Source organism: Mytilus californianus, unplaced genomic scaffold (genome assembly GCF_021869535.1).
Source record: "Mytilus californianus isolate M0D057914Y unplaced genomic scaffold, xbMytCali1.0.p SCAF_3, whole genome shotgun sequence".
NCBI classification, from domain to species: Eukaryota; Metazoa; Mollusca; class Bivalvia; order Mytilida; family Mytilidae; genus Mytilus; species Mytilus californianus.
The window spans coordinates 75860668-75873283 of NW_026262679.1; positions in this window are offsets into that span (position 1 = coordinate 75860668).

Genomic DNA, 12616 nt, shown 5'->3' on the forward strand with positions numbered 1-12616 from the left:
GAAATGAGTGTGTGCCTCAGGCAAGGGGTTATTTTGCTGTTGTAGAAAAGAAACTAGATGTGTCAGAACGACACGAATGGCCCCGGTGGCAAAAAAGCTTGAAGCGATAGTTTTGGAGTTGAAATTTTCCAAGTCCTAAGCCTATAATTTCGGGAAAAATAAACAGCTGAACCAAAAGTAAACCCAATGTGTAACTCATCTTATGATAGTAGACTGGCATACTGAAAATTAGCTAAATATGTGAAGGTTTTTAGAAGAAAGGTCTATTTAACTGTTATTTTCATGAAATTTTCAAAGTCCAAAGCCTGTAATTTTGCAAAAATCAGTGTAGCGCAACCAAACATAAACCCAATATGTAAGTCATCATAGAAGACACACATACTAACAAGAGTGCACATGCTGAAATGTCTCGCCTTCTTTACTAATCATTGATATTATGTTGATAGTCCTAAATATAAAGCTTTATTACAACTGTCACATAAACTTAACATTAACCAAGTAAACTAAACATTGACCAATGAACCATGAAAATGAGGTCAAGTTCAGATGAACCATGCTAGGCAGGCATGTACAGCTAACAATTCTTCCATACAACATGTACAACAAATATAGTTGACCTATTGCTTATAGTTAAGAAAAACAGACCAAAACACAAAAACTTAACACTGAGCAATGAACCTTGAAAATGAGGTCAAGGTCAAATAAAACCTGCGTGACTGACATATAGATCATAAAATATTTCCATACACCAAATATAGTTGAACTATTGCATATAGTATTAGAAAAAAGACCAAAACTCAAAAACTTAACTTTGACCACTGAACCATGAAAATGAGGTCAAGGTCAGATGACACCTGCCAGCTAGACATGTACACCTTACAATCTTTCCATACACCAAATATAGTAGACCTATTGCATACAGTATAAGAAAAACAGACCAAAACACAAAAACTTAACTATAACCACTGAACCATGAAAATGAGGTCAAGGTCAGATGACACCTGCCAGTTGGACATGCACACCTTACAGTCCTTCCATACACCGAATATACAAGACCTATTGCTTATAGTATCTGAGATATGGACTTGACCACCAAAACTTAACCTTGTTCACTGATCCATTTAATGAGGTCTAGGTCAAGAGAAAACTGTCTGACGGGCATGAGGACCTTGCAAGGTACGCACATACCAAATATAGTTATCCTATTACTTTTAATAAGAGAGAATTTAACATTACAAAAAATCTTCACATTTTTTTCAAGTAGTCACTGAACCATAAAAATGAGGTCAAGGACATTGGACATGTGACTGACGGAAACTTCGTAACATGAGGCATCCATATACAAAGTATGAAGCATCCAGATCTTCCACCTTCTAAAATAAAGCTTTTAAGAAGTTAGCTAACGCCACCGCTGGATCACTATCCCTATGTCGAGCTTTCTGCCACAAAAGTCGCAGGCTCGACAAAAATCAGCTCAATAAGTGAAGGCGTTTACAAAAAAAGTCTGTATAACTGCTATTTTCAAATATACAATGTAGTCAGAGATTACTCTGATGTCCAACGGCTGTTTTGCCAGACAAGCTGGGGCCATGGGACTTGTCTGGCAAAACAGCCGTTGGACGTGAGTAATCTCGGACTATTTCAAATATAACTTGATCTGTAACTCATCATAATAGACTCACATACAAAAAATCAGCTCAATATGTGAAGGCCTTTAGAAAAAAAGTCTGTATAACTGTTCCTTGCAGAATGATGGAATGACAGAATGATGGAAAGAAGGATAAGGGTAACACTATATGGCCCTGCTGACATACTATATGGCCCCAACCTATGTTCACCGGGCGATAAAAAGAAAAAGTTAGCCTTTTTAACTTAAAAGGGGAAAAATTCATTATATTTGAAACAACTTTTCTAAATGAGGGTCCTCATATTTTCAATAATAAAGAAGATTGAAGCCCATGAATATTTATTAAAGACCCTCATATGTTGATCGATGCAAATCCAAATGAGATTTAAAGATCAACATTATTCAAGTTAAGGATAAGTGCTCATACTTTATGTGTTGAAAAAGGGTGATATTTAAATATATACTGAAGCAGAGTAGGATATGTATTTGCTGCAACAATGTAGACATTGAAGATGAACTACATTATCTTTTAAATTGTTCATCTTATAAATATTTGTGAGATAACCTCATTACAAAATTAAATGTTTTATTGAACAACAAATTAATTTCTTTATCATATTATCTTGCTTATATCAATTCTAAATAGTAATTCCCCAACAGTATTAAAAATTGTTGTGAACTATTTGAATGAATGCTTGTCAGTTGTTGGGGAGAAACTCATTGTCAAAAGGTACTTGACTTTTAAAAAAAAAAAAAAATTTCATATTCTTCTCATTCTTATCCACTGTCACTCCTTCATTGTAGTCATTGTAGTTTGTCTGTATTTTGTTGCCATATCCATTTATTGTTAATGTGTAATGTGCGTATTGTTATGCGTTTACTTTTCTACATTGGCTAGAGGTATAGGGGGAGGGTTGAGATCTCATAAACATGTTTAACCCCGCCGCATTTTTGCGCCTGTCCCAAGTCAGGAGCCTCTAGCCTTTGTTAGTCTTGTATTATTTTTAATTTTAGTTTCTTGTGTACAATTTGGAGTTTAGTATGGCGTTCATTATCACTGAACTAGTATATATATTTGTTTAGGGGCCAGCTGAAGGACGCCTCCGGGTGCGGGAATTTCTCGCTGCATTGAAGACCTGTTGGTGGCCTTCTGCTGTTGTCTGTTCTGTGGTCGGGTTGTTGTCTCTTTGACACATTCCCCATTTCCATTCTCAATTTTAAGTGCTAATAAAATTATATTATCTTAAAACTACACAAAAGAATAAGCAGTGTGTTAATGCAGATAAATCCTATGTACCTTTTTTTCCAACCATTATATTCAATCTTTGTGAACTGTCAGTTCAGAAATTCCTCTTCATATGAGTTGAAAAATTAGAACAATAGAAATAACCCGCTAAAATCATAGTGACCAATGAAAAAACAGTAGGTTTTGTAATCTAACGAACCGTGAAAATTACTTACAGTAAAATCAAATCTATTCAAAACACAAGTTTAGAAAATTACTTACAGTAAAATCAAATCTATTCAAAACACAAGTTTAACCTTTCTACAGCCACATCAAACATTTATTTTCGTCAGTATCAGTAATAGTTATACTCTGAGGGATAGGTGTGTCTGAATAAGTCTTAAAGAAACCCCGACGGCCAGAGTCCGGAGTGGCATTTCTTATCCAGACACGCCGTATCCCGCCGATAACTAAATTACACCCGTCCCGATGATAAACCCTATATTTTTTTTACATTGAATATTAAATGAAAAAGAACGGATAGCATCTTTAAGGTGGCTGGGGCGTCTTAATTAAAATTGACAGAAGTTTTTAATTATTTGTCAAAATGAAGTTTTTATCATGCTTTTTTCAAAAATATAATAAAAAGTATGGGTCACCGGACTTTTTTCACGCTATATACAGGTTGTGCAAAATTGTCAGATTTTGTATAGATTATGCATGGAAAATCAAATTTTGTGTGATAAAAAGAAAACTACCTGATAGAATTTTAAGATATAATGTGAGAAGATAGTTCTTATAACATGCTTTCAGATAAGAAAAAGAAAAAATGGGGTCACCGAACTTGTTTTCTTGCTACAGATTAAAATAGGTAAATTCACAACACTTTCTATTATAAAAATTACATTATCTGAGTTATCTCCCCTTATTTGGCAAAGTTGAAAAAAATAATCAAACACAAATAAGGTGTTTTTGAGAAATTACAGCCGTAATTATGATAAAACACACAATTTTCTGTATTCACTTCAAAAGTCTTACACGTAAATTACATACTACTCTCAAAATTTGCACATTTCATCAAAGATCTAGACCAATCTCTGCTACTTCAAAATCCAAGATGGAGGAAGACACCCGAGCCACCTTAAGGACAATATCAAACCATGATGAATAAGAAAAAAGAATATTTTTTCCTGATCCTAAGGCCAAAAAAAATTGGTTTTTTTTAGATGAAACCCCACTATAGTAACCTTACTTTGACGATCTTCATTCAAACTTTGACAAGTGAGTAGATTTTACAAATGTCAGTTGTCGTATTGCATATTCCCATTAAATCTATGTGCTAATATGGATCAGCAGGTCAAGGTTGGCCGTATCGTGCATATCGATAACAAAAACAAAATACATCTATAACTGCCCTTGAATTTTTTGTTCGCTATGGAGATTCCGTATATCGTTAGATTATCGGAATTCCCATGGGGGCTAACTGTGCACCACTTACTGCGGACCTGTTTCTGTATTGTTATGAGTTACAATTTATGACTAAAATCAGGAAAGACCCATCGAAACAACATATGATTCAAAAATTTAATAACACGTTTATATATTTAGATGATATATTGGCTCTCAATAATGACGACTTCAGTATGTATACTAAAGAGATTTATCCTGCCGAACTGACTTTAAATAAAGCTAATACTAACAATGAACACTGCCCTTTCCTGATCTTGATATCTTTATCTTTAAGGGACGACATCAAAAGATCAATGCAGCCGGATAAAAAACTTAAATCAAATGGTTTGGGGGTTGGGGTTGGGGTTGGGGTTGGGGAGGGGGGGGTTAAAATTGCTGCAAGTTTTGTTTATCCAAAATCGATTTTACATATATCCATATTGGTCAATCAATTTTTCCCAAATTAAGTTAAGAGGGAGGGTTGGGGGAGGGGTCAGTGAAAAAAAACTATGTGGATTAAGTTTTTATGATTTTTCATTTCCTATTGTTAATTATCCATTTTTAGATGGTGACGTTCCCTTGTCGCCATCTTAAAAAAAAACATTTACTAAATTTTATCATCGGTACAAGGACATCATTCGTAAATATAAATCAACATGCAGACATCTTATACGTTCAGGTATTTCACATCCAATATTTTATGAAATATTCTTTACAAAGCACAAAAATGTCGGCATTCACCTCAAAAGCTAACCAAACCTTTAAACAGATTTATTCGGAAAGGATATAGTTACGATACTATTGTCAAGTCATTAAGAATTGCATATTTTGTTATTAATATTGATTCAATCATGGGGTCTTTGCATCGGAAATAAACACTTTTATTTTGAAACCAGTTGTTGGCATGATACGGGTTATGTTCTTCTCATATATTTTATGATGGTATGATACTAAACCCCTAACGGGAGGGATTGTACTTGATTTTTATATGATGAAGACATAATCTTTCATGGTCTGGAGCTTGCATGTCAGTAACTGCTAGTAGTCCTTTGTTCATTTATGTATCATCGTCATTTTGCTTAGTTTCTTTTGTTACCTATTCTGACATCGGACTCGGACATCTTTTAAAGGCTGAGTTTACTGTGCGTATTGCTATGTGTTTCTTTATTTTACATTGGCTAGAGGTATAGGGGGAGGGTTGAGATCTCACAAAACATGTTTAACCCCGCCGCATTTTTGCGCCTTTCCCAAGTCAAGAGCCTCTGGCCTTTGTTAGTCTAGTATGTTTTTTTTTTTCAAATTTTAGTTCATTTATATGTTTTGGAGTTTTGTGTGACGTCCATTTTCACTGAACTAGCACACAATTTTATTTAGGGGCCAGCTGAGTACCACCTCCGGGGGCGGGATTTTATCGCTGCCGCATGATTGAAGACCCATTAGTGGCTTTCGGCTGTTGTTTGCTCTTTGGTCGGGTTGTTGTCTCTTTGACATATTCCCCATTTCCATTCTCAATTTTATCATGCTCCTTGTATGCAGTTGTCAATATGGACGGATATAAGAAGGATGACATTTTGAGTCAGGCGTTGGATTTGACAGAAGAGACTGAAGATAACGCAATATGTATAAACCAAAGTACTAACATGTATCAGTTTAATAAAGGTAATCATAAATGTATTTTACATGTTACGGTTTTATTAAAAAAAGGCCCACCCCTCTTCTTAACATTAAACAAATATTCATATCCGAGGATAGGTGTGTCTGGATTAGAAACCCGACGACTGTATACGCTTAACATACAAAAATACAGATGGCATATGTAGGAACTCCCCTTTTTGGGGCCATCCAGGGGGGTCCGGGGATTGGAACCCCTTTTTTTACGATCAATGCTTTAGAATGGGGACATATGGTTGGACCCCCATCCCCCTTTTATCCTGGGTTGGCACCTCTTTTTAAAAAGGCTGGATCCTCCCCTGGGTGCCATGATAAGTCTTCAACAATCCAAACATTGTACTGTTCAGTGTATGTTCAATGGTGTTAATATGTCCTTTGATTGAGTTAAGCTATTTCAGTTGATATTTTATAGTGTGTCTTTCTATGTTGTGATGTTACACTATTGTTTCAGAAAAAGGGTGAAGGTTTGGTACCATTAAAACGTTTAAACCCGCTGCATTTGTTTGCACCTGTCCTAAGTCAGGAATCTGATGTTCAGTAGTTGTCGTTTGTTGGTGTGGTTCATAAGTGTTTCTCGTTTCTCGTTTTTTATATAGATTAGACCGTTGGTTTTCCCGTTTGAATGGTTTTACACTAGTAATTTTTTGGGGCCCTTTATAGCTTACTGTTCGGTGTGAGCCAAGGCTCCGTGTTGAAGACCGTACTGTGACCTATAATGGTTTACTTTTATAAACTTTGACTTGGATGGAGAGTTGTCTCATTGGCACTCATACCACATCTTCTTATATCTATTGATATTCATTTTATGATTAAGACTTAGTCCAAATGACAACTATATGTTTTTAATGTATAATTTAAATAAAAGTTCTTTACATGTACGTTCTTTAAGACATTGCCATATGGGATTAAAATTTTAGTTCAAGCAATGGAGCATTTAAATATTTTTTTAATTCAAAATAGATGCTAAATATTTTTTTCGCTATTGGAATTTTCTGAAATATGTTTTTTTTTAATATGGCTTGAAACAGCTTGTTGTAGTCTCTTATGTTCATTCTATTAAAAAACCAATTTCTGTTGTTTTGAATAACAATGGACTGTGTTTTCGGGATGTAGAAGCAGGGGTTTCCAGAAACCCCCCTCGTCACACCCTGTGGTCAAAATCCATTGTTATTTGTAACAACAATAGATCTATTCAATTTACACATGTTTCAGAAATAGAAACTACGAAGTATAACAATAGAACAGGGATGTAAATTAGTTTTCTGGTCATTTTATTTGGGTTTTAGTTACCGATGTAATCATTACCGTGATTACTTAGAGGCGAAGGGGGCATGCCGTTACCCCCTCCTGTGAATAGTGAGTTTAACTAACACCTTACTCCAACTTCTGATGAAAAAAGAAATAGTTGAAACATCTTTTTTTCAACCAGAAATAATACGTTTTGTCCCAGGAACATACTGTTCCCACTGTGTTTTTCCGCACCAACATAAAAAGACGTCGCCAGAAAAATTTTCCTATAGATAAAAGTTATAGCGTTTTTCTGAACTTTACATATTTCATAATATAGGGCTGTTAAAATTAAATGAAAGAAACAAAAACTTAATGTTCAAGTAGCCGATATTAATGCTGTAGCTTTGGCCATAATATTCACACGGGTATTATAACTGAACAACATAGCGTTGAGACGAAGTATCAATAGAGGGTGGAAACTATTTGAATGATTATAAATGCTTGAATGTTATATTTTACATGAAAGTGTCATTTAAATGTTGCTGTATTTGGATCAATTTGCAAAACATTATCAAATGTCAATTTAATCCAAAGGAGTACCCCGGTAAACCCCCTTTTTGGCCCCAAAATATAGCATTTTTAAAGTTTGTTAAAAATGTAAACTTAAAATCGAGAATGGGAATAAGGATTGTGTCAAAGAGACAACAACCCGACCAAAGAGCAGAAAACAGCCCAAAATTTTAGGCAAATTTTATAGCTATTTATTGAAAAGTAGAATACTCTTGTTACATAAATATGGGCTGCTTTTGACAATACAATGCTCAAGCATCTGGTACTAGCATCATTTATTCATGCAAAATTATTGAAAGGAACGACCACTTTAACTTTAAAAAAAGGGGGTTATGGGTTTTTTCTTTTACAATATTATGATCCTCAATTTGATGAATTTTGTTGGTAATACTTTTATACAAACACTACATATAGGAAAGTATATGTTAAATCTGAAATTATTAACATATGAAAAATGTTTGCCTCGGACAAAAAAAGACATACCCCCCCCCCCCCCCCCCCCCCCCCCCCCCCGTTTTGAAGTTAAATGGTTGAAACATAAAGGGGATGCCCACTGACTGCCTAAAAGGGGGCCCGCTCCAATGATTTCGTATATAATTAACCAAATTTGTCTCACACTGAAATGGCGGCCGGGCACCTTGCCCCCTAACTCTGATGAAAGTTTGTAAATCAGGTGGAGTTTTTTTCAAGTTGGTAACAAGACAATCATAGCTTATGATTCTTGGACCGTGTCTGTCCCAGTTGTAACATTTCTTTAGAATGCAAATGTATTAAACCTTAGGGTCCTCCACAAAAAAAGAGAAGGTCGGACACTTGTCAAATATGTCCCAATATAGCTTAAAAAAGTCATGAAACTTTAGGCTAAAATTTAAACTGGGACCTTATTTTAAATGTCGTTCAAAATTGAATATACAGATGAACTTTCGTGTGTCTTTCCTTTCCCTCAGTGACTAGCATGATTTTCTAAAAATCACCTAGCCAGTTCTTATGAAAACGTACTTCGATGCTGGATTGAAAGAATTGCCAAATTAAGACACAAAGAAGATGGCCTCTTAACAATCCAACAGCAGTGCACAAACTTTTGGAAAACTCATTTATTTCATCTTGACATCTTTCTACAAAGCTCAGTTGCTTAATTTCTTTATCAATAGAAATTTAAAACATGAGCATTCAGAATTTACATGTAAACAAACCACAAACAAAATATTGAAAGACGTGGTTTTACTGACAATGGAGGCAAAAATATTGATTAAAGAAATCTTCAAGATTTACCAAACATTACCGACAAAAGCCTTCAGTTGGGCAATCTTACTGTAATCGGAGACATATAATTGTATTATATGTCTCTGCTGTAATCTAATTATCTCTACTGATAAATAATGCAACACTAATGACACATTTAAGTTTTGGAACAATTTTATTCACAGAGACTGTTTCTCATTGATGTAATTTCTTTGCTCTTGTCTTTTCGGAGTTTCTATGCATATGATCGTCATATGTACTTGGGAATCATTCCATAAAACATCCGTTTGATATCCTTTCAATGCCAGAAACTGTCTATTACCCAGCTGAGAGCTAGTGGTTTTTCTGCCACAATTACAAGGGAAAATAAAATGCTCCGCTGGGCGCAGCTTGATACAACCGCAGAGGTCGAACCCTGAACAGTTGGGGCAAGTATGGACACAACATTCAAGCTTGATACAGCACTGAATTTGGATTGTGATTAAATATTTGACACAGCATAGGTTTTTGACACAGAATGAATGTAGTCTAAGAACTTAAAAATTTTTAATTTACCTATTCAAACCATATAATTATTATTTGCTTTTATATATAAATCAGAAATAACCAATTTAAAATGGAAAATTTTAAAGAAAAAAAAAGGAAAAAAAATCCCCACAAATTTTTTGAACCCCCTTATGATTCATCACCCCCAAACTCAATCCCAGCCTTCCCTTTGTGGTATGGTACCTTGCAGTACAATTTCAGAGAGATCCAGACACTTGAACACAAGTTATTGTCTGGAAACTAGAAAAAATGCGTTTTTTTGGCCCCTTTTTAGCCCCAAATTCCTAAACGTTTCGGGCAATTACCCCTAAACTCAAACCCAGCTTTCCCTTTGTGATATGGAACCTAGTAGTACAATTTCATAAAGATCCATACACTAAAACACAAGTTATTGTCATGTCATGAAACTAGAAAAATGCTTGTTTTTTGCCCCTTTTTGGCCCCTAATTCCAAAAATTTTGAGGCAATTACCCCCAAAATCAATCCCAGCCTTCCCTTTGTGGTATGGTACCTTGCAGTACAATTTCAGAGAGATCCATACACTTGAACACACATTATTGTCTGGAAACTAGAAAAATGCTTATTTTTGGCCCCTTTTTTGCCCCTTATTCCTAAACGTTTTGAGCAATTCCTCCAAACTCAATTCCAGCTTTTCCTTTGTGATATAAAACCTTGTAGTACAATTTCAGAAAGATCCATACACTTACACACAAGTTATTGTCATGAAACTAGAAAAATGCTTGTTTTTTGCCCCTTTTTTGGCTTCAATTCCTAAAATTTTGAGGCATATACCCCCAAAATCAATCCCAGCATTCCCTTTTTGATATGGAACCTTGTGGTACAATGTCAGAGAGATCCATACACTAACACACTAGTTATTGTCTGGAAGTTATAAAAATGCTTATTTTTGGCCCCTAATTCCTTAACTGTTGGTACCATAACCCCCAAAATCAATCCCAACCTTCCTTTTGTGGTATTGAATCTTATGGTAAAATTTCATAGAGATCCATTCACTTAAACTAAAGTTAGAGTGTGAAAACCAATGTGTCTTCGGACGACGACAACGACATACCAATATACGACCGCAAAATTTTTTTGCGGTCGTATAAAAACTGCTAATCTTTGCTGCATATTAATTTTTCCCCCCGATAAAAAAAATATCATGCAACATGAATCAACTTTACAAATTGGGAGAAAATCAAGGTGTTCCAACCATTGGATAGTATTAAAAAAAATAATGAAAGCCTCTACCAGAGATCAAATGACATAGAGGTTAACAACTATAGGTCACCCTACGGACTTCAACAATGGACAAAACCCATATCAAGCCATCATTTCTTGTAGGATTTAAAAAAAGTATATCAAATTGAAGGTTTAAATCATCAGTTTCAGACAAGTTCAGAAATCAGTGCTGATCAAATATCTTTACAGTAGTTATTTCCTTTGGAAATATAAATTCTATGGAAAATTGCATTGTAAGGGCTCTCAAGCCTACATTTTTGTAAGATTTTTATGAAATTTATATCAAAAGTTTATATCAGTAATGACTAGTTTCATTATTTTGATAGTAAAATGAAAATGTTGAAATTGAAATAGCAATACTTTAACATGGAAGTTATGCAAAATATTCAAAGTCAATGAACCATGACTGAAGGTACAGGGCCAAACAATCTCCATGGGAATGATATGTGCCAATGTGAATACAACTGCATACCAAATATCATTAACCTACCACTTGTGGTTCCCCATAAACTGACCTAAACAAAAACTAATACATGTAAACTAAGTAAAAGTTTCAAAGTCAATAGACCATGATTAGGGAGCAGGGCCAAATAATCCATGGAATAGAGCTGTGCATTATCTGAATTTTTTTTTTTTTATAGTTATTATACTATCCAGTCCTGACTTTGACCGCTTATCATTAGAAAATCAAAGATTGGGAGGAGCTTAGACCCAGCTCAGAAGTTGTTACTGCACTGTCTGGCTCCACCTCTCTGGACTAGTAAATAACGAAAAAAGAAAAAAATTTAACATCGATGACCATAAAATTTCCCTATAAATCTAAATATAATTCAAGCTAACTCTAAACCATATCTTATCCTAAGACTAGTCAAACTCCTGAACATTACCCTAAATTAAAACATGGTTCCGTAAACTTGATTCAAATGAATGCCTGAGGGGAGATATCTACATGTCCTATTCAGGCGTTGAAAGCAAACTATACCCTGAATAAGGTTTTGCATCTATCCCATCAAGAATTATTGGGGAACACTATTTAATAATGCCTCTTGGGTCTGTTAACTTCAATGTAAATCCCACAACAACAATTCATGTACATGTACATATATCTGAAAAACTAATCCTACTGAAAACATATGCTCTATGATTTCATTTTCTGAAAATAACAAAACGGTTTGTGCATAGCATAGTAAGTGCCCCACTATTTTATTGACATATTTCAATTCATGAATGCACAGTAATTTCAGTGGTCAGCATTTAACCTTTGACATGTGTCATCAACCATTAATACTACAACCTGAACCATATATAGCAATGCCTTACTCAGTAACATATATTGTGTGTTAAATGTGTTTTAATATATAAAATTCATAAAAGGTGTGCTATATATATAACTTTTTTTTAAGAAACTAGACAATTTTTTCAAAGGAGTTGCTGAACCATTAAAATAAGGTTGAGGACAATGGACATTTGTTAGACGCAAATTCAGTCCATAAGACATCTGAATACAAGATATGAAGTATTTAGGTCTTCTACCTTCTGATTAATAAAGCTTTAAAAAAGTAGTAAATGTCACTGAAGTCGCCAATACCAGAAAAGCATCCCATACAACTTCCGTTATCTTTTGTTGCAGGCGTAACAATAAAAAAAAAACTCACATTTAATATAACAATTTATTTGAATAAGACAAAATACTAAAGTACAACAAATATAATATAGGATTATCTAATCATTATCATTAACAGTAAAATCTGTTTAATAGGTGTGGCATACAGCATATTACTGTAAATTCAGAAATTATTGCGATGTTTTTATTA